The sequence below is a fragment of the Schistocerca piceifrons genome, chromosome 3 (assembly GCF_021461385.2).
Source record: "Schistocerca piceifrons isolate TAMUIC-IGC-003096 chromosome 3, iqSchPice1.1, whole genome shotgun sequence".
NCBI lineage: Eukaryota > Metazoa > Arthropoda > Insecta > Orthoptera > Acrididae > Schistocerca > Schistocerca piceifrons.
Window position 1 is genome coordinate 788,390,428 of NC_060140.1, and position 23,587 is coordinate 788,414,014.

A 23,587-nucleotide genomic window follows, 5' to 3' on the forward strand; every position below is an offset into this window, starting at 1 on the left:
CAGTTTGATTAGATCCGCTTGCGAGGAACGATGTGCAGACCCTTCTGGAAATCTTAAAATGCGGAACCTGTCTAGCACTCATTACATCGTAAGAACAAAGTACTAGTTGTGTTTGACATGAAAGACATTGCTTGAATCCTTGTTGGCTATTTATAAATAAATCTTTTTGTCGTGGTCACTCATAATGTTCGAACACATTACGTGTTCCAAAATCCTACTGCAATTCGACGTTAGCGTTGTGAGACTGTTTGTAAACATACTGGAGCGTTGACGTCTCATGGCTGCAATTATGTGATTCTGGTTTATTATAGTCTTTCTCTTAATATTTTTTAAAACTTGTAATTCAGTTATCCAGTTTTCTCTAACTCTTTAAATACTTGTGAGTGGTTTATTAATGGCAAGAGTGTATAGTAGTCTCCTCTACCGTACACCGGTGAGTGAAAACGTTACGACCCCCACTGGGAAATAATGCGTCGATTCTGCGCGACGTGGATTCAGCAAGTTCACAGTAGGATGCCGGAGGTATGTAGCACCATAAGTCTCAGTAGAGGTCTCGCAATTCCTGTAAATTACCGGTCGGTGGTTTGTGGCCTGCTGGCGTCCGCCAGATGTGTTCCATCGGGTTCAGAGCAGGAGAATTTCGTGGCCAGGCCATCAACCGAAGCTCATTATCACAGACCTCAGTCTGTCTCGTGGTGTGTATTGCGAGCATCTGTTCGCCTGGATGTCTGCTTGTACAGGCACTACAAGTTATCCGATGTAAGAAGAAATTTGTTTCATCCGACAAGGTGACACGTTTAAATTGGTCTACTATCCAGCCATGATGATTCTGTACACACTGCAGTTGTAACTGACGATATCGTTGGGTCACGAGAGATACAGGGAGCGAAAGGCTATTTACAATTTGTACAGAAACCAGATGGCAGTTATAAGAGTCGAGGGACATGAAAGGGAAGCAGTGGTTGGGAAGGGAGAAAGACAGGGTTGTAGCCTCTCCCCGATGTTATTCAATCTGTATATTGAGCAAGCAGTAAAGGAAACAAAAGAAAAATTCGGAGTAGGTATAAAAATCCATGGAGAAGAAATAAAAACTTTGAGGTTCGCCGATGACATTGTAATTCTGTCAGAGACAGCAAAGGACTTGGAAGAGCAGTTGAACGAAGTGGATGGTGTCTTGAAGGGAGGATATAAGATGAACATCAACAAAGGCAAAACGAGGATAATGGAATGTAGTCGAATTAAGTCGGGTGATGTTGAGGGTATTAGATTACGAAATGAGACACTTAAAGTAGTAAAGGAGTTTTGCTATTTGGGGAGCAAAATAACTGATGATGGTCGAAGTAGAGAGGATATAAAATGTAGACTGGCAATGGCAAGGAAAGCGTTTCTGAAGAAGAGAAATTTGTTAACATCGAGTATAGATTTAAGTGTGAGGAAGTCATTTCTGAAAGTATTTGCATGGAGTGTAGCCATGTATGGAAGTGAAACATGGACGGTAACTAGTTTGGACAAGAAGAGTATAGAAGCTTTCGAAATGTGGTGCTACAGAAGAATGCTGAAGATTAGATGGGTAGATCACATAACTAATGAGGAGGTACTGAATAGGATTGGGGAGAAGAGGAGTTTGTGGCACAACTTGACCAGAAGAAGGGATCGGTTGGTAGGACATGTTCTGAGGCATCAAGGGATCACCAATTTAGTATTGGAGGGCAGCGTGGAGGGTAAAAATCGTAGGGGGAGACCAAGAGATGAATACACTAAGCAGATTCAGAAGGATGTAGGTTGCAGTAGGTACTGGGAGATGAAGAAGCTTGCACAGGAGAGAGTAGCATGGAAAGCTGCATCAAACCAGTCTCAGGACCGAAGACCACAACAACAACAACACGAGAGATACATGTAATTGTCGTCTCACGTAATGCCCCATGTTCAACAATGTGCACAAGGTGGTGTTATCCGAAGCACTTGTGCGTGCACCAACATTAAATTCTGCATCCTTTATGCCGCAGATAACCGCCTATCCAACTTTACACAGATGAGAAGCCTTCGTTCTCTACGCTTCGTGATGTGCGATGAGGCGTTGACATCCGTTGTCATCTGGCGTGTTAGTGGTTTCATTACACAGCAATTATGAAAGGTCTCTGTTGGATACGTTTCATGTTAATTTCTTAAATCTGTTGTCATTTACGGCATAAATTCCTCTTCTAAAATTACTGTGGTGTTCCTGACTGTCAGGGAGGAGACTGAGCAGTGGAACGTGTTACTTTTACACATAATCAAGAACGATCTGTCACAGTACTACACTTTACAACACAGTTTATACACTCCTGGAAATGGAAAAAAGAACACATTGACACCGGTGTGTCAGACCCACCATACTTGCTCCGGACACTGCGAGAGGGCTGTACAAGCAATGATCACACGCACGGACAGCGGACACACCAGGAACCGCGGTGTTGGCCGTCGAATGGCGCTAGCTGCGCAGCATTTGTGCACCGCCGCCGTCAGTGTCAGTCAGTTTGCCGTGGCATACGGAGCTCCATCGCAGTCTTTAACACTGGTAGCATGCCGTGACAGCGTGGACGTGAACCGTATGTGCAGTTGACGGACTTTGAGCGAGGGCGTATAGTGGGCATGCGGGAGGCCGGGTGGACGTACCGCCGAATTGCTCAACACGTGGGGCGTGAGGTCTCCACAGTACATCGATGTTGTCGCCAGTGGTCGGCGGAAGGGGCACGTGCCCGTCGACCTGGGACCAGACCGCAGCGACGCACGGATGCACGCCAAGACCGTAGGATCCTACTCAGTGCCGTAGGGGACCGCACCGCCACTTCCCAATAAATTAGGGACACTGTTGCTCCTGGGGTATCGGCGAGGACCATTCGCAACCGTCTCCATGAAGCTGGGCTACGGTCCCGCACACCGTTAGGCCGTCTTCCGCTCACGCCCCAACATCGTGCAGCCCGCCTCCAGTGGTGTCGCGACAGGCGTGAATGGAGGGACGAATGGAGACGTGTCGTCTTCAGCGATGAGAGTCGCTTCTGCCTTGGTGCCAATGATGGTCGTATGCGTGTTTGGCGCCGTGCAGGTAAGCGCCACAATCAGGACTGCATACGACCGAGGCACACAGGGTCAACACCCGGCATCATGGTGTGGGAAGCGATCTCCTACACTGGCCGTACACCACTGGTTATCGTCGAGGGGACACTGAATAGTGCACGGTACATCCAAACCGTCATCGAACCCATCGTTCTACCATTCCTAGACCGGCAAGGGAACTTGCTGTTCCAACAGGACAATGCACGTCCGCATGTATCCCGTGCCACCCAACGTGCTCTAGAAGGTGTAAGTCAACTACCCTGGCCAGCAAAATCTCCGGATCTGTCCCCCATTGAGCATGTTTGGGACTGGATGAAGCGTCGTCTCACGCGGTCTGCACGTCCAGCACGAACGCTAATCCAACTGAGGCGCCAGGTGGAAATGGCATGGCAAGCCGTTCCACAGGACTACATCCAGCATCTCTACGATCGTCTCCATGGGAGAATAGCAGCCTGCATTGCTGCGAAAGGTGGATATACACTGTACTAGTGCCGACATTGTGCATGCTCTGTTGCCTGTGTCTATATGCCTGTGGTTCTGTCAGTGTGATCATGTTATGTATCTGACCACAGGAATGTGTCAATAAAGTTTCCCCTTCCTGGGACAATGAATTCACGGTGTTCTTATTTCAATTTCCAGGAGTGTATCCAATTCATGTCACACAGTCTCATACAGAACCTACTTCCGCTTTCTTTTATATACTGTATATGATAAGATACTGTCATCCCCCTTCCCTTCTGTGTGAAAGGATGAATGAGTAAATGTATTTCTAGTTCCATGCTTCATGGTAGCAGACAAGCCTGTCTGCTAGATAACAGTAGGACCAACGTTGGAACAGGTAGCTACGCTTTCTATTCTTAGTATGGCCCTGTCAGTTCCTTGTCATGTTGGTATAGGATGCTGCCTCTCTGGTCACTTCCATTTTGTATCTGGAAGCACCCTTGGTAGGGGCCCACGGCAGTCGGTCCGCGGCTCTGCGGCGAGCGTCTGAAGTAGTAAGATATCTGGGTAAGCGCGTCTCTGCTAAGTCTATAGGACAATGGATTTCTTAAGTTCAGTCTAACTGAAAATTTAATCACCTGTATTTCAGGTTTACGTAACTTCTTTGGGTGAAAATTGAATCGGTTGCTTGTGGATAATTTCCTCTTGCATATGTTTCAACGTTCTTCGTGTGTTATTTTATGAATGCAGTGTTGTATGCGGTCTCCCAATCTTGGCTCCATATTTGATGTGTTCCGTAAGATTACAAACTCACATTTTCACAATCCTAAATAAAGCACCAGTTTAGTTATGAATCAAGTGTAATATGCTGAAATTTTAACGGAACAGTGATCAATGTTAAAATAAATGTCCAAATGTAAACTGATTTATTTCTTTTATTTAAATTCTCTTATATATATATTACTGGTTGTCGTAAGATGACTATTAAAAGGTTATAATTAATGTTAGTCTGGTTGGAAATTTGGTAAGCTAGACTGGATACATGGTGAAACAGTTACTCAGTAATGCAAGGTTAACTTCCCCAGAAAGCTCACGGCTTTTAACCCGCTTTTATTGTCTTGAACATCAGCACCGCGTTCAGAACAAATTAAAGCATCAACGTTACAATTACTTTTTATAGACATACACGGCAGTAGAACGCTATTAGTATGGAAGGTGACCACATCTTTGGAAACGTCCGATGTAACCTTATATTTTTATTGGTGGAACTTAACTTCATAGCATGCAACACCACTGGAGACAGGACACCAAACTAGCACCAGTAGCCTCAGAACAGAAAGAAGAGGCTAAGAGCGTTGGGTGAGAGAGGGACGATGGCGAATGATATGGGAGTGTTCTTGAAATACCGAGACGATTAAATGTTTTACACAGAAAACTGGTGGCATGAGATCGTAGTGACTCCTGACTAAGAAATGTATCGAACAACTTTTATTTTATTGGCAGGATGAAATTGAATCTACAAAGTTTCGGAATCAATGCTAATCTTCTTCGATAACAGTTGTATGGCGTTTCAACTGTTTAGGATGTAAGAATAAAATCAAGCTATCTTTCTGTTCTAACACTTCCGATCCTGAGTCTTCCCCTATGACTAAGGGGAAATTACCATCACAAAGGGCCAAATACTGAAATCCCCAAATAAGCGCAAAGGATATTTAATGGTACGTGTCCAACGTTTGACCTTGAATCTACATCTGACTGTGTACATCTCTATAAGAAATCTGAAGTTCAAATCCTTAAAGTAATTATGAGTTGCAAAGAATAAACACTTTTCAAAGTAATTGTACGTTGCACTGTAATTAATTCTTCAGACGAATATCTGCATTTCATTAGCATCACCAAGAGAGAACCTCAGTATACCAGAAACAGCTAAGAAATGCTATCACGCGTTTTAAATGTGACCAGACACTTTTCATAATACATGTAACACACCTTGCATGCCACAGCTACCTTTAAGTATTCAACGCTCACCTGTTTGTTTTGAAACTGTATAGCCTGCCACAATGTAAGAGCATTGTGTCAGTTATCAAATTACATAAGCAATAGATTAACAATTTTAACTATTTTATTATTCCTGCTACAAATGACTTATTCCTCACTAGACTTAACTTGTCACAGCCTACCTCTGTTCCTTAAAATGGGAAGTGAAACGAGCTTCTGGACGGTCGACATAGGTCTACTATTGCACTTCCTGCTAAATTCTAAATAAATAGTGACCATTCGAAGGGAATAATTGTAAGTCTATTATTTCGTCTAATCACTGACCTGTGAATTAACATCAAGGAGAGGTAGATGCACTCACTATCGTTGTAAAAAAAACGAACAGTAGATTATACAGATGACTTAAAGAACAGTATTTCAAAATAAAGACTCTGCAGTTAAAATGATTCAGATTACAGTTTGGTAACCGAAACTATCTATTACACATGTGACTTACTAGTCTAAATTTTTAAAGTGTACCAATCGCATGTAGTACTAGTACGGAAAGCACTTTTTACGAGAATAGAAACTATTTGCAAAAATAGTATCTGCTTTTGCAAACAAATATATTTAATATGGTACAGAATACCATATTAGGTTACTAGAGAGCCAGTGTTTCAACGACTGCCGCGCTATGGAAAAATAGGCTGCTGGACCGCTCTTTCAGAAGGCAGCGCAACGCTACCTAGCTCAGTCACAAAAAAAATCGTCTAACACGACATCCCGCTATGTTCCCAGTAAAATGGAGCCTTCTGACGCTCAGTTGAGGATTGTAATTTAAACTGCACTTTATAACTAGTACTAGTCTTCTGATTGAAGATATTTAATTAGTTGTTAATCATCTGTAGCCTAACGGAATATTATGTAAAATTTCAGGCACCTGGTTTTAACACGGAGCATTCTCCATTGCGAGATGAGAATAACGGGGCTTGATTCGCACTAATTTTGGCGCACAACAAAGGATCTATTAACGAATAATCACCCCAATGTCTGGTAGCGAATCGATTGTGGACTGGTACTATCTTCACATTCGACAGCCCTCGGTAAAAGACAATAATTCTACGATTTGCGGTCGCGGACTCAGAAGAAGGAATTGAACTTCATTCTTTCAGAAGCTATTTAACTATTAGTGAAATTAATTTACTTTATTTAAATAGGCATGGCTGCAAGCTGTGATACTGGAATGAAGCTCAACAGCTGCCATCTTTAAATTTTGAAGTTACGAGTTAATGAAAATTTAATAACTAAAATAAGTGTAAGTCTCAGGCTCAGTATGGCCAGTAAGATGTCAATATGACCAGTAAAGTTGAGGCAGTTACAGTTTTAAGTGAAGTTGTCCTTTCCAGCTTCCCGAAACATGGTAGCAATTACGCCAATCATCCATTATCGTGATTCTGGAAACTTTATACGATCTTTTGGCCGTTTTGATTTATACAAAATTATTTACGAAACAGTGACAAGGAAACAGGATACTGTTTACGGCTTTAGGATAATGGGTTTAAGAGAGAGCATTTAAATAACAGGCTCTATTCAATTACGGCGTATGACATTTGCACTGTGACTTTCGGCACAGTACTACCCACGTATATTTAATCAAATTTCTTTCCTTGTTTATATTAGCTGTTGTGGTGCTGTACTTGATGGTAGAAGAACGATAAATGACTGGGCTCCTTAGGTCTCCTTTCAGATGAAATTAACTCATTATTACAATGTAGCTTGTGGTAGCTTTGGGTTCAAATTCCGTCAAAGATCAGTGTTAGATAATTCTGCTCTCCGAAGTGCGCTATTTCCGGAGATGACTACGACACAAATGCCACTGCAACAACAACTTCAGCTCGAATAAGTACAGTTGAACAATTCCAAAAAACATTAACATCACCACATGCGACAGAGCTATGTTCTGACACTATGGTACCCCGTCTGCGACTGTCACCTTTCCATTCTTTCCGCGCCACTCTCCGCCAACGTCATCCACACAATCGAGGGTTGAATCCCACAGTGGATCCTCATCTTTCTTATTAGCTTTGGTAAAGTATAACACATTTACCAATAATCTCTGAACATTATAGTTGACATAACAGTTGGAAACATTCATTAATATACTCTTAATTACATTAACAAGTAATGGTTACTTCGTTTTCTTTTTAGTCATCAAGGATATTTAATATAGTTTGAAAAATCAACATCCCGTGTTTCGATTTTCAAGGTAACAAATAATAGGAATACTAGGAATAACACAAAATAATAGGAATCAGATTATACTGTATCAACAGATATTAAAAAATCGTTGCACAAGGGGGAAAAAGTTTAAAAGTTCAAAAATATAAAAATCCCACAGCAGCTACGTTACATATGACGTCCGATACCACGTTAAAGTATGTTACGTAAGACTTTATATGACAGGGTGAAGCATGTTATACTTGACATCTTACTACGAGTATAGCGCAAAGGAACAGCATAAACAGTTCACAACGAAATGCTACATTATAAACCGCACTGATTCGCCATTTCCAAGATGTTCATTCCCACTGGCCGAACCATAACAATTTGCCGTTTGTAAAATCCGTATTGTCAGTGGACTTTCCAGTTAGTACCACAAAGCGTCTCTGTAATACCTTTCCATTCCTCTCTCCTGCGCTCGTGCACAATTCCAAGCAAAAACGCTACACGTCAATGTGATAAAAGACTAGAATATTTGCATTCAGAGGGTTTTTAGTGTTGATAATTCATTTGCTACGGTCATCGGCTAAAAAACAGCGCTCAGGACGCCTGTCAGAACACAGTCTCTTGTCTCTTTTGACTCTGCAGCCAACAACTATGCTGAGATTGGAGGTGAGCAGTGTTTGCAACATTCTTTCTAGGATACAATTATGCCACTCCGACGAGTACATGCGGGGGCGGTATGTGTGTCTGTAGGAACTGGACGGACATATCGATGGGTTGCTGTAAATGTTGTACACAACATTCCGACGTCGTTTCGTTGCTTTCAACATGGTCTGTGGAACATTCCCACATCTTTAGACCAATGTCTGGAAGTCGAGTAGTGCAGATGGTCGTCAAGATCGGCGCATTCTGCTGGAACGAAATTCGGTCACCTGTTGTACCTGCTGTATCGTAAGAGACCAAAGGAACCGTCCGCTTGCAACAGGATTAACGTCACGTGTGCCTCTGGCCAGGCATATGCGATTAAGGAAAATGAAGTTGGTATGTTTTGTGCAACTGACAGTAACTGATTCTGGCCCTTTTACACAACTATAACCTGATCCACTCTGTCCTGCCAAACCAGATTTCAACTGGTTTTCTTTTTTTTCTTGGACAAAATTTAGCATAAGCAAGGCATCGCACAATACTTGAGACTAAATGAAAATCACAATCTAAAACAACAGTGGGGCTCAGAAGTGCTCCAAGTGCAAAAATCAGCAAGAACGAAGATACCAGCAGCACTAAGTCTTGAAAATTATCGTCTAAATACAGTCAAGACACAATAACCACTCAAAAATATGAACAACACCAAAGGCTGTCGAACTACACGCCATGCTGGAAAGAATGAGCATCGCGAGGAAAAACACACTGCCCGAAATCCGCACTAACGACCAGGGCAGGTAACTGGAACGTTAACGGCCACAAGGCAGAAGATACTGCTGGTGCTCTTCACTAATATCTATCAACCAATTCAATAGTTAAACACCATACAGGAAGGCGGCTGCAAAATTTCACCGATTCGAACACACTATATGTTGCTACTTGCGGGAACGGCCCAGAAAACACAACTGGCAATGAATGAAGAGATGTCACAGCAGTTGCGTTTCATAACAAGTTAACTGATCACTCAACGTCAGTGTCCAGGTTCGGCGGGCGACGAACCAATTTGTAGCTCTCGCAGCTAGCGACTCACAAATCCAACTGCGTGTGCACACCGCCAGCAGTCCCGGCCTGACCTGACGCCGTGGAGACTTCCTCGCTGCACTGTCCCAACCGACTGACTGCCACACACACCACAAAAGGAAATATAGTGGTCAAACCAAAGATGGTAGAGCAGTACTAGTATCGATAAGCGCTGCTGCTGTCACTGACGGAGGCAAGACAGTAACTCGTTATGGCAGTAACTCAGGGAGAAGTGTGACGCCACTCGATTGTGACAAATGCCAAAGAACAAGGCAGCAAAGGGAGCCATCCACGTCAGAGATATTTGTGTGTAATTTTGTAGGTCAGTTTTTGCCCTTCATATGTGCACGAGTAACATGCCCTTTTTTCTAGCTGCCTGGGAATTTGCACTGGGCAAGAGATTCGCTATAAATGTAAACTAAGGAAGGGACCAGTGCTACATAGTACACTTTGTAAACCCGAATTGAGATTCCATCTAGACCTGGCAAATAATTTGTTTTCAAGCCTTTCAGTTGCATCTCGACGCCAGAGATGCCGTTTACTATGCCTTCCATACGGGACTCTGTACGACAGTCAAACGATGGTATGTTTGCACGATTCTCCTGTGTGAACGTTTCCATAAATGCGAAATTCATAAGTTCAGCTTTCCTTTTGCTCTCTTCTATTGCCATGCGAGTGTATGCAACGAGTGACTCGGTAGAAGCCTTCGACACGCTTACTGGTTTTATGTATGACCACAATTTCCTCGGGTCCTTTGCTGGATCGTTTGTGTGATAGTAAGAGTTATACGCTTTGCGCATCTATATTTTTACGTATGTGCCAATTTATAATTAACTTTGCCTGACATCATTTGCGCGTTCTACTGTATTTTAAACCGGGAGTGCAACAGCCTTAGTCTTCTCAGTATTTTTCGAACTTTTATATAAAAGTATATGTAAAACATGATTTGTATACCGTATTTTTGTGTGTAAAACGTGTGTGGAGAGGGATGGATTAGTGCAAAACGACTATTCTCGTCAAAGAAAAATTAATGTTTTTTCACAAAAAAAAATTTGTGGGTGAGATTCATCTAAAAGTCATTTTTTGTACTCATTATTAACACCTGTAAGAAAGTTTCAGATTTCATAAAAGGTCAGGAGAATTTCACGAACATGCAGCCGACGGGACGTGACTATTTCGGTCGAGAAATAAAAAAGTTACTTTCAGATCACGCTAAACCAAGAAATATATGACGCGACGAAATTAGTCTGAGTATGATCAGAATATTACAACACATTTCAAATAGACATATACAGCTACAATATAAAATACAATATAAAACATTTTACACAGTGAAGTGACTCTTTCCCGTCCGCAATCCACATGTCTCCAGAGCACGATTTAAAATCCTTTAAAACTTACGCATGTTCTCTACTTCCAAGGTACTGGCATTAAATTAATTGACTAAGTGGGATGCTAGCAACTGTTTATGTTCTTTCTAGCAAAATACTCTCTTAGCCTTCTAGATTGATTTATTAACTTCAGTGACCATCATCGTTATGACACAACATGCTCACTAATCCCTTTCTCTTTCCTGACACCTTTGATAAGATCTGAAATGTTTTCATTTTTTCATTGCATGTGGGTGCCGTACTAGACATAAAGACAGTTTTCGGTAAACTGTGATCAAAAGTACTTTTGAAGACTGACTGTGCCTACCCCCTCCAATGAATCCAAAGACGTCCCAGTTTATCCTCGGTAGCTATACACGACCAGATAAGTTCATGTTTACATTTAAATTCGACCTCATTAGAGACAATACTTTTGTCACCTTCAATGAAGAGTTCCCGTCTTCTTGACGCCAAATCTGTATTTCTGATGTATATTCTACGACTCGCTAAGTATTTCAGAGTTTTGTCTTCAGGTTTCAGCCAACTCGCAGTCTCGAGAATAATTTACACATGACGAATATCCTGCAGGGCAGAATATTCGATAACATTGTTGTGAATACTTTATAAATTTACTGATAAAATTTGAACAGTCGAAGTGTCTTTACTTTAATACAGTAAGATCTCGCTATCTGTGTGTCGACTGGCGAGTGTTCATCAGAGTTCCTCAAACTACTACCTTGCCTAAGAAAAACACATAAGCGCTTCACAAATATTTTGCTTGCTAAGTAGCTGCTTCCTTTGTCTGTTGCACCCCTGACCACACGATGACGCAGGTACAGAAATCTGCAACCAACACATCCACACAAATAATGAGGCCTTTTCTTGAGACCCTCAACTTGGCTCTAAACCAAATGACCCCAATCAACTTTGGGAACATTGCTACAAATTTTCAGCTCTGCCTGCAGCCCATGAGCGTGGCCAACAGCCGTCATCACTTCCACCAGCTGCCCAAACGAACTGAGGATGGCCTCAGTACCTAAGTGACAGATGCCGTTTATGCCGATGTGACACGCAACTTGCAGATGAAGCACCCTTCACGCTCGACAAAAGCAGGCAAGGCCGTCTCCACATCTTGAATGAGGCCACCTGTCAGACACCTTGACTGTAAATTGGTTTCTATCCACCCCTGCACGCTATTTCCCATGAGGCTCCATAACCTGCTTAACATTGGAGCTCCCGATAAATAGCAAACACCTCCCCTTACGTGCCATCTCAGATACTGCTCACGGAGTGCCCAGCTGTCCACTCACAGGGTAGATGGGCAGGGCCAGATGACCAGTCTCAGCACTGGCTCCACACCTCATTGGTCACGAAGGCGTCACCAGCCGCCACTCACTCTGCTATGGTAGCGGATCCCCTTTCAATGGGTCCACTGGAAGGTGTCAGCAGGACACCCCACGGGCGAAACATGCAACACCTTAGGTGCACCATGCGACGTGACAAATTCTCCATCACTACTACACTCCGAGGCAGTAGCCTGAAGGCAGATGACCATGGCCAAAAGAACATTCAGCTGTTCTCAAGCGGTGGCCAACTCCTGAAGCATCGGCACGCAGCATACACACATCCTGTCCATCCCAGAACTACGAAGAAAACACAGAAGAAGGTGAGTACGTTTATTGTTATTCAGCTGATTCATATCAGGCGACAACTGGTTGTTGACTGTGCTGAGATGAACCGCTTCTGGCTCTCCAAAACAAACAAATGAATAACAACTGCTTCTTAAACAGAAGAAACGCGCATGGAACGTGAGACTTACTGTACTAAAATACGCAAAAAGAATAAATGTGTAACCCATTCGCAACTAAAGGTGACCTGATTGGGACAGTCTGTCGCAAGACGCTATTCACCACCTTTATTGTTGTCAGAATCTGAAAATACCCGCTTGCGTTGCCTCCAAAGGAGATGACACTGTGTATTAGTGCCATAGTTTGGGCACTCGTATTACATGTTTGTTTCATTTGGTTAGTATTTTTCTTACATATTTCTACAATAATTAGCTGTCTGTCATCCCAGTTGCCAATAAAATTACTTTGTCCTTGAAGGCGTTGAATTTTTATCTTTCTTTTCTTCTTCCATAGCAACTATCCTCATCACCTCACATGTCGCCGACACCACCAGGCAGAATTCAACCTCACGGTGCGTAGAAATGATGATGCTTTCGCTCATCAGTATATTCAATAAGACTTTCGCACTAAATCACCGTTGACCCTTGTGCCTGAAAGAACGTTACTGATGTGCAGAAACTAACTAGATTCTGACATGTTGCTTGGGGTTCAGCAAACTATCGTGCTGTTGTTATTAGTGGTCAGCGTTAACTGTTGAGTGTATTGTTGGTTTTCATACTCGCTGAGCTTGAGATGTAACTTGTGCTCTGGGCTTCATTCTCAAGCCTCCTGAGGTGAAGTCCTGCACGCTAGTCTATGCTGTGCAGGTCCCTTCATCACTGTATGGCAACTGTGACCTACACTTATTTGAACTTCCTCTTCCATTGTCTCCTCCTACAGTTCTTATCCACCACACACTTTCTTGAATTGCCAAATTGCCGATTCTTGATGTCACTAACTGATCTCTTCTTTTAGTCGTGTTGTCCCATATACTTTTTTTTCTCCCTTATTTTATTTAGTACCTCCTCATTCGTTATCCATCATGTACCCAACTTACACTTAGCATTGTTGTGCAGAATTCATTATCAAAAATCTCTTTTCTTTTGATTTTGAGCATGATATCGTGAAAATCTTCCCTTCCACAAAAGTGCCTTCAGAAAACACCCCCTAAGATTAAATGTATTACATTTTCCATTAGCGATGTGTAGGGACCCATTTGAGTGGCTTTGTTGTTAAAAATAACAACAAACCCTCGAATACTGTTACGATAAGTACAGAACCGATCTTTGGAACCAGATCGCCATACAAACAATAGTCATGGAGATGCATTAACATCTGTTCCATCTTCTTGTCGGAGCATTGCGCGTTGAAATAGTCAACTCACCTTCTGTGTACCATCTGAAGTTGAGCCAGAAAATCGGTTTAAGGGATATGTATTTAAAAAATGTGGCTGGTTGCAGTTTTCTGTATCTGTATCTGTATTCATTAATAGGTTTCCCTTTTTCTGACATTAATTGACACTCTGCATTTTATTTCCTCTCGATTTTGTCTATCGTCAGCAATTTTTCCACTTCGATATCAGAACTCATCTACTACGTTTGATCTCTCACTGCCAAAACTAATTAGCTCAGGGCCAACTGTCAACTGTACTAACACAAAGGATGTACCTACTTAATTCTTCACCTGAAAGTGGTGGGTTCAAAGACTTACATGTCTTACTTACATCGGGTCAAAACCTCCAACGAAGTTCCACTCGCAATTTTCTTGGTCTTCCGTAAGTTCGATTCCCATCACTGAATCTGTGGCGCTCAGATTGAATAACTGTGGTGATATGTTGCGATCCTGAAATACATTAGGAAAATAATGGTTACTTCAAAGTAACACTGTTAACAAGAGCTGAACGTTCGCCTGAAACATGTCAAAGTCTGAGGTATAACTAATCGGAAGTTTATTCACCACCGTCTGATACCAATCACGTCTGCAGCACACACGAATTATGGAAGTCAACTAATGTATACAGTTCTCAATTGTAATCATTTGTATGTTATCATGCATCTTTACTGTGAAATAAAGATTATTTCAGTCACAAGCATTCTTCTTGGTACTGCAATTTTTATAACGTTAATGAATAACCGCCGCCGAATGTAGTAACACCTGATGATATTTTCGTACGAAAAGGTTAAGGGTTACGTCTGCATGAGAGATTGTAGAAATCTCGTATCACTTGCAGACACCAGGCAATTCTGTGTGGGGAAACAACGCTGCGAATCACTGAACTCCCCCAACTCCAGTCACGTGCGATGGGGCGAGTTCGCCAGCTGCAAGGGGTGCAATTAACGTTTTGGTCGCTCATTAACCACGGAGCGGCCGGTGGGATCGCATTGTCACTGGCGGCCCCGAGGAATACCCGGACTCCGCCAGCTGTGCAGGAATTTCATAAAGCACGGCAGCTTCCGCCTCGCCCGTCCCATCAGCCCATAACTACCTCCCCACTCCACACCTGAGACTGAAGCAGGTCTGCCAACTGCACGCTGCCTCGCCTGCTTCTAGCTGTGACGAACGCCTAATTAGCGGATTACGTGGAGCCATGTCATAACAAGCGCCAGAATACACAGAGGTGATTAAGAGCAAAGATAACGAATGCTCCGCTGCATGTTTCCTGAGATGCTGTTGTATAAACTGGGATTAGGAAATAAACATGCGCTCTGGGTTCAGACCAGGAGAGTATTGGCTTGCGTCGAGGGCAGGTATTATTTCACATAATTATAATTCGTAGCCTAACTATGCAGGTTAGAAATTGATCTATAATGGGCAGCGAATTCCGTTTTAAAGTGACGTTAAGACAAGAAATAATAACTTTATTAAAAGAAGGCATCAATGAATAATGTTTCGTAAGAGGAAGAAACATGCGTGCATGTGGATAACGGGGGGGGGGGGGGGGGAGTTGAATATTTCAGCGATCTTGGAACGAGACTCTTTAGCGATGCCAGACACGAGGGGTGACCTAGGCCCCGCGTACTCAAGGGAAAAATACAAATCTTTGCCGATGAATCACAAGCACCAAAATACGTGAAATGGGATCCACGGTATATTTAAGACTTCTATCTGCAAATGGGAGTCAGTAAGCATGACGCAATAACGATCTCAGGAAGATATTACGTTATATCTCTTTCGAATTCAGATTGTATAAAAAGTACCATAACCCAAAAAAGAAAAGAACATGGCTCTGAGCACTATGGGACTTAACTTCTCAGATCATCAGTCCCCTAGAACTTAGAACTACTTAAACGTAACTAACCTAAGGACATCACACACAACCATGCCCGAGGCAGGATTCGAACCTGCGACTGTAGCGGTCGCGTAGTTCCGGACTGTAGCGCCTAGAACCGTTCGGCCACAGCGGCCGGCGTACCATAACCAGCAACATAGCTTAGAAACAGAACTTAGCCTTTTTTAAAGAAGAATAGTAAACAAAATCACCCATAGGAAATCTACCCTCAGATAAAGTAGAATTTCTTCAGAAGAATTCGAGACAGCCACTTTCAATCATGTAATGTTAGAGCCCCGTGGTACATGATCGTCGACGAAAAGACAGCAACTAACCAAAAATTAGACAACAGCCACTTCGACTCTACTTTCACGTCAGGAACATGTGGTTTCGTCGATACGTTAATTGACATGTTCACACGCAGAACCGCATCTGAGATCTGGTCCTATGTGAGAAGGGAATTTAAAATCACAGGTCACACAATTTCGTCAACATAATGGAAATGATATGCCCGTTATAGTTTCGATACCCAGTATCTAGAAACGCAGCAGCTTGGATGGTCGGACACATGATTACTTACATAATTCACCACCGACCAGCCATTTTCAATATTATTCACCCAAAGAATTAGCTTTATATTCCATAATAACTACGCAGGATTATTTGCCAACATGCTGAACATGATGATCAAACCACCAAAACAAGAGATAAAATTACGCCAGTGGAATAGTTTTTCCCAGTCCTTGCTCATTATTAGTTTTTAATTTTGATAGAGCTCTAGGCAATTGTAAGTTTGCAAAAAACGGAATGCTTTATAAGAAGAAAAAGGAAACCGCAACGATGGTTGATTAAGATCAAATGTAACAAAGTGCGCATCTTTAATATGACGGAAGAAACCACAGATACAGGACAGTGACAAATGTCTGTGATATATTTCTAAATGTTAATTATTAATGTCAATGTTCCAACGTAAAACAGTTTACAACATTTTTACGTCCACGTAAAAAAATGGGATTCCGGTTCAAGTGGGTACAGATTAAAATAGTTACTTAGTTACTACTTTCATAGATTATTTGAATGGTTATTTTATTGGAACGATATGGCACGATTACGGGGCATATTATACATGATAGATGCTACTTTAATGAACGCATAAATATTTATAGCTAATCATGCAGCCATACTTACATTCTAGGTATTTTTATCAGATTTTAGATAAAAATCTGCTTTGCTCTGCTACCTGTTCGAAATTTAATAATATCGGACAAATGATCAAAAAGTTTTGTAGCTGCGCACTGAACTGCTTGCCCTGTCACTAACATCTTTAATAATGCAGATTAGTGGTCTTTCTTTTTCTGGTGTTGTAAATATGGACAACACTAATCTTATCAAATCGTGATGGGTTACTTATCACGAATTTCATTAAGTAATATACAGAGTGTTTCAATAGCAGTGTTTAACTTACAAAATAACAGGTGATGGGATAACTTATTGCAGAAGGTCAACTATTAACATAGTTCACTGTGTTAGATCCCAAAGAGATAATTTTTTAAAAATGGAACTGTAGTTCCTATCGTGCATTCCAATCGTTTGAACCAGCTGCTTACAGATCAATGTAATCATATTCCTATCACGTTTAGTTTGGGAGCTACAACCATTCAAAGTTTCAGCGGCGTATACCACATACTGTACACAGCGCAGTGCACCTTCTTGAAGGCTAAGCGCAAATGGAGACGCGTGTATCACGTGTGTCGTGACACGAAACTACAGCGCTACGCGCACGTTCTGCACGTGTCGCGCTGTTCATGGGCATATTGCGACTCTAAACACAAGCTTCGCACGCGCCGTTTGGCGACGCTTGCGCTGAGAGCCGAAGCGCACACACCCTTTAATGTTTTTCAAACGATTTTACATAAACATGATAGACTAAAGGCCGAAATACTAAATGTCTTTTTCCAAAGCTGTTTCACAGAGGAAAACTGCACTGTAGTCCCTTCTCTAGATTTTCGCACAGATGCCATAATGGTAGATATCGAAATAGACGACAGAGGGATAGAGAAACAATTAAAATCGCTCAAAAGAGGAAAGACCACTGGACCTGATGGGATACCAGTCCAATTTAAACACAGTACGCGAAGGAATTTGCCCCCCTTCTCGCAGCGGTGTACCGTAGGTCTCTAGAAGAGCGTAGCGTTCCAAAGGATTGGGAAAGGGCACAGGTCATCCCCGTTTTCTAGAAGGGACGTCGAACAGATGTGCAGAACTATAGACCCATATCTCTAACGTCGATCAGTTGTAGAATTTTGGAACACGTATTATGTTCGAGTATAATGACTTTTCTGGAACCTAGAAATCTACTCTGTAGGAATCAGCATGGGTTTCGAAAAAGACGATCGTGTGAATCCCAGCTCGCGCTATTCGGCCACGAGACTGAGAGGGCCATAGACACGGTTTCCCAGGTAGATGCCGTGTTTCTTGACTTCCGCAAGGCGTTCGATACAGCTCCCCACAGTCGTTTAATGAACAAAGTAAGAGCATATGGACTATCAGACCAATTGTGTGATTGGATTGAAGAGTTCCTAAATAACAGAAAGCAGCATGTCATTCTCAATGGAGAGAAGTCTTCCGAAGTAAGACTGATTTCAGGTGTGCCGCAGGGGAGTGTCGTAGGTCCGTTGCTATTCACAATTTACATTAATGACCTTGTGGATGACATCGGAAGTTCACTGAGGCTTTTTGCAGATGATGCTGTGGTATATCGAGAGGTTTCAACAATGGAAAATTGTACTGAAATGCAGGAGGATCTGCAGCCAACTGACGCATGGAGCAGGGAATGGCAATTGAATCTCAATGTAGACAAGTGTAATGTGCTGCGAATACATAGAAAAAAAGATCCCTCATCATTTAGCTACAATATAGCAGATCAGCAACTGGAAGCAGTTACTTCTATAAATTATCTGGGAGTACGCATTAGGAGTAATTTAAAATGGAATGATCATATAAAGTTGATCGTCAGTAAAGCAGATGCCAGATTGAGATTCATTGGAAGAATCCTAAGAATATGCAATCCGAAAACAAAGGAAGAAGGTTACATTACGCTTGTTCGCCCACTGCTTGAATACTGCTCAGCAGTATGGGATCCGTACCAGATAGGGTTGATGGAAGAGATAGAGAAGATCCAACGGAGAGCAGCGGGCTTCGTTAGAGGATCATTTAGTAATCGCGAAAGCGTTACGGAGATGATACATAAACTCCAGTGGAAGACTCTGCTGGAGAGACGCTCAGTAGCTCGGTACGGGCTTTTGTTGAAGTTTCGAGAATATACCTTCACCGAGGAGTCAAGCAGTATATTGCTCCCTCCTACGTATAACTCGCGAAGACACCATGAGGATAAAATCAGAGAGATTAGAGCCAACACTGAGGCATACCGCCAATCCTTCTTTCCACGAACAGTGCGAGACTGGAATAGAAGGGAGAACCGACAGAGGTACCAAGGTACCCTCCGCCACGCACCGTCAGGTAGCTTGCGGAGTGTGGATGTAGATGTAGAACTATTCAGTTCAATATTTGCGTCATATGTTAGCTTCGTGGCGAAGTGTCAGTCATCTCGCTAATGGTCATACTTATTGCTAAAATGGTTTAAAAGGCTCTAAGAACTATGGGACTTAACATCTGAGATCAGTCCCGTAGACCTAGAACTACTTAAACCTAACTAACCTAAGGACAGCACACACATCCATGCCCGAGGCAGGATTCAAACCTGCGACCGTATCAGCAGCGCGGTTCCAGACTGAAGCGCCTAGAACCGCTCGGCCACAACGGACGGCATACTTATTTTGATGTACTTATTTTAGTAAGACACTACGCAAAATTCAAAAAGTTTGCAATGAAAAACAGGGGTCGCTATGATTTAGCGTTTTTTGCGTACTACACCATATGTGCTGCGTATGAAATTTGTAACGTCCCCTTTGGCAAATTATAAATTACTGTACTGGTAAACCTCTCACGTTATTTGATTTTCAAACAGCTGAGCAAAACTGAACGTGCTCAGACATTTCTCTCTTTACTTACTCTGATCATCAATAAACTGACACACAATATTCTTAGCGCAACGCAATCTGACTTTTAATAATCCCTACAAAAGAATAGCCCTACTGACCAAAACCTATACCTTTCGTGAATCACTTACCTTAGAAAAATCTTCTTTACTAGAACTACTGCAATACAGCGAGCGCCAAAACTGCCAGATAAATAAAAGATTCTAACTACGGAAGGCACTAACTACTGATAGTCATAGTTAGCAGATGAAAGATTTTGGTAGTGTTCAAATATATATATATATATATATATATATATATATATATATATATATATATATATATATATATATATACGCTACGCACTATTCACATCCAAGTGCCCAACATTACAATAGCAACAATAGCAATAATTCCAGCAATGCAAACCAGCCACAGACTGCACACAGAACAGTCAGTGATTTTCATACAGAGCGCTACGTGGCGTTACCAACATAAAAACCTAAACAGCCTACTTACAAATTTAGCTAACGTATTTACTTTTTGAAACTTCGTGGTAGATTAAAACTGTGTGTCAGACTGAGACTCGAACTCGGTACGTTTGACTTTCGCGGGCAAGTGCTCGAATTTTTCTTTAGACTTGGGAGGAGGTCTCTATCTGTCTCCGATCTCGAGAATGTAGTGTATTCACTTCCTATCTTACGCCCGCGGGAACGAAATACTGTATTCACAACATCCCTCACATCTCCTAAACCTCTCGAGACATCGAAACGAGATTTTGGCTAATGATTACGCACAAGGTGGAGAGTACTTTGCCAGTTCATAGACACACGAAACTTTCTTATCTATGATGATTTATCATAAGTTGTACTTCCCATTCATTTTTTTTTTTTCATTCCAGTGACTGTAATTTTTCAAAGGTTCTCGACAGCTAGTGAAACAAGAGTTTCCTCGTGTGAAAATAGACAAAGGGGCCATACCTGTGGAAATTACGCCTTTTCGACTTTTTGTAACAGATCGTAAGGATACGTCAGCACAGGCAGTAAGTACATAACCAAGTTTCACTCTCTTGCCTTGCTTCCAGATCACATGATTTTATAATACTCCCTAGTTCCTTATTCACTACCCTCACAATCAATCGTCTGTTCCTTCTTACGATCTGAAAACACTGTGGAGGCAGAAGATGTAATTCGGGTGGCTAATGTCTCACCAATTATTGAACTGAGCATTGCTCTTGACAAAAGAATAAACAAAACAAAACAGTATACAGGTATACGTAATTGAAAAGTATGAGATTATGTGGTAACGGAAAGACATGGAGTGCTTAATCGACGAAGATAGAAACACTACTCAGTGAGAATAAAATTCGGTGTACCCTAACGCTGATTTTTCGGATGGGTAATGCTTCCGCTGCCCATATGCGCTAAGCCAAAGTGAGCATATGGCAGGACTGCCTTCCCGCTGCCCGCCTCATCCCTCCCTCAGTGCTCGCGTGACGCGCGGCGCGAGAAACTGTGCCACAACCACAACGCCGCACGACCTGGCGTAGGCGCGTGTCGCGTCCCAGTCGCATCGCTGCGCCATGAGCACCGTCCCATTTCAACCTGTGAAGTTACAAAAAAAGCGAATGGCGCTGCGCCGCATAACACGCGCCTCAATTTGCGCCTAGCGTAGGACGAAATGTGAGTGTCCGGTGTCACGGAGCGACAGGCTACATCGATGCGCTGTTAGACTACCGACTGCCGCCATTAGCAGCCGTATACACAAGTTGAACCATACAAACAAACGGGGTTCCGTGTGCTGCGGTTGCTGACTTCGGAAGAAGATGGCATATACGCACAACGAATACGTTGACATGTTATTGATGCTCGGTGAATGCTGACATGGTGGCGCTGAAGCAGCCACGGCGTATGCTGCGAGATATCCTCGGAGAAGATATCCGGCAGCCATTATATTCTTACGTGCTGAACAACGACTTCGGGAAACAGACAGCTTGGGAAGGCACAACAGTAACACACGAACTTCTGCACCAAGTGAGGAGATGGAGGTGTTTGTTCTAGCAGCAATACACCACGATCTCCATGTCGCCTTTCAGTGACAGGAACTGTGCGGTAACGGTTTTAAACGGGGAGTTACTTTCTGTGAATAGACCATGCGTAATTTCATTCTAGACTCCATACAAGGTGTTATGTCCTCTGATGAGTCCACATTTACAAATTATACTGCAGTGATCCGTCATAACAAGCACCACTTGTCCGCAGACAATCCTCGCTGGGTACGACCTCACGACATCTACGTCAGTGATCAGTTAATGTATGGTGTGGAATCTTTTGGGATGAAATCGTCAGTCCACACTACTTCACAGGTACAGTGTCAGGTTCCAGACGCTTCAGTCTGGAACTGTGTGAACCCTACGGTCGCAGGTTCGAAACCCGCTTCGGGCATGGATGTGTGTGATGTCCTTCGCTTGGTTAGGATTAAATAGTTCTAAGTTCTAGGGGACTGATGACCTCACATGTTAAGACCCACAGTGCGCAGAGCCATTTTTACACTGTCAGATGAGATGTATCAGGCATTTTTAGTCGAAGTTTTGGTTGCTCTGCTCGAACATGTGTGTCTATACATCAGAGTCAACATGTAGGTGCACCATGATGATCACCCAGCGCACTCTGCCCATGCTGTTTTGGAATCACTGAACAGCAGATTCTCTGGAAGATGGTTGGGGCACCATGGTCCTCGTGAGTAACCTGCATGGCACCCTGTCTAACACCAGTCTGGTGATATTGGGTTTATGTCACTGAGCCCACAACCAATAATGGTCTAAAGCAGCGCATCGAGGAAGCCTCTCGCTCCACGACACTGGCGACATATATCATCCCTCCATCCATTAGAGGGCGCATTGCGTTTTGCATTCAAGAACATGGACACACATTCGCACACCTCACTTAAATTAACACTCCGACGCCAGAACGTCATCCATTACTAAGCCACATACTATGTTCAACTAGTGGTATTCGCTCCTGACACTTGGAAGAGTTGTAGGTCTCAAACTAAACGTGATAGGAATATGATTTAAACAGATTTATACCCAGTTGGTTTCAATGATACCAGCGCAAGATAGAAACAAATATTGTTCCATTCAAATATCTCCTTGCCCTAGCTCTTTGGAAAATAACACAACAAACTATGTTCAGCCGGCCAGATTAGCTGAGCAGTTCTAGGCACTACAGTCAGGAACCGCGCGACCGCAACGGTTCTAAGTTCTAGGGGACTAATGACCTCAGAAGTTAAGTCCCATAGTGCTCAGAGCCATTTGAACCAAACTATGTTAATAGTTCCGCAGAAAGTGTAGCGTTTCTTATTTTGATCTACTGCAATAAATTTTTCTGTCACATACTATTATGTAAGTTACATAACCAAATACTTTTACTGAAACACCCTATATATATCATGATGAAGCAGTTAATCTGGATGACTTCTGACATTCTGCGTGGTGTCTGTTTGTTCTAAGTCGTGTCTCCTACCACTTTCGCGCAATGACGCTCTGAGCGTCTTTTTTAGGGAATTGACTAGTTTGAACCTGGGACCTGTTGCTGGTAAGGAGATGCCAGACCACACATGACATGTAGGGTTCAGAAGAGTTCAGTGAGACTAGCGATGATATAACCAAATACTTAATGATTTCAGCGTCAGCTCAACTGCACTCCCTGTAAAAGAATCTTAATACTAACTAAATTTAGTGGAAGGGGTTCAAGGCTTTCCTATTTGTAGTTAGCTGGTAAAATA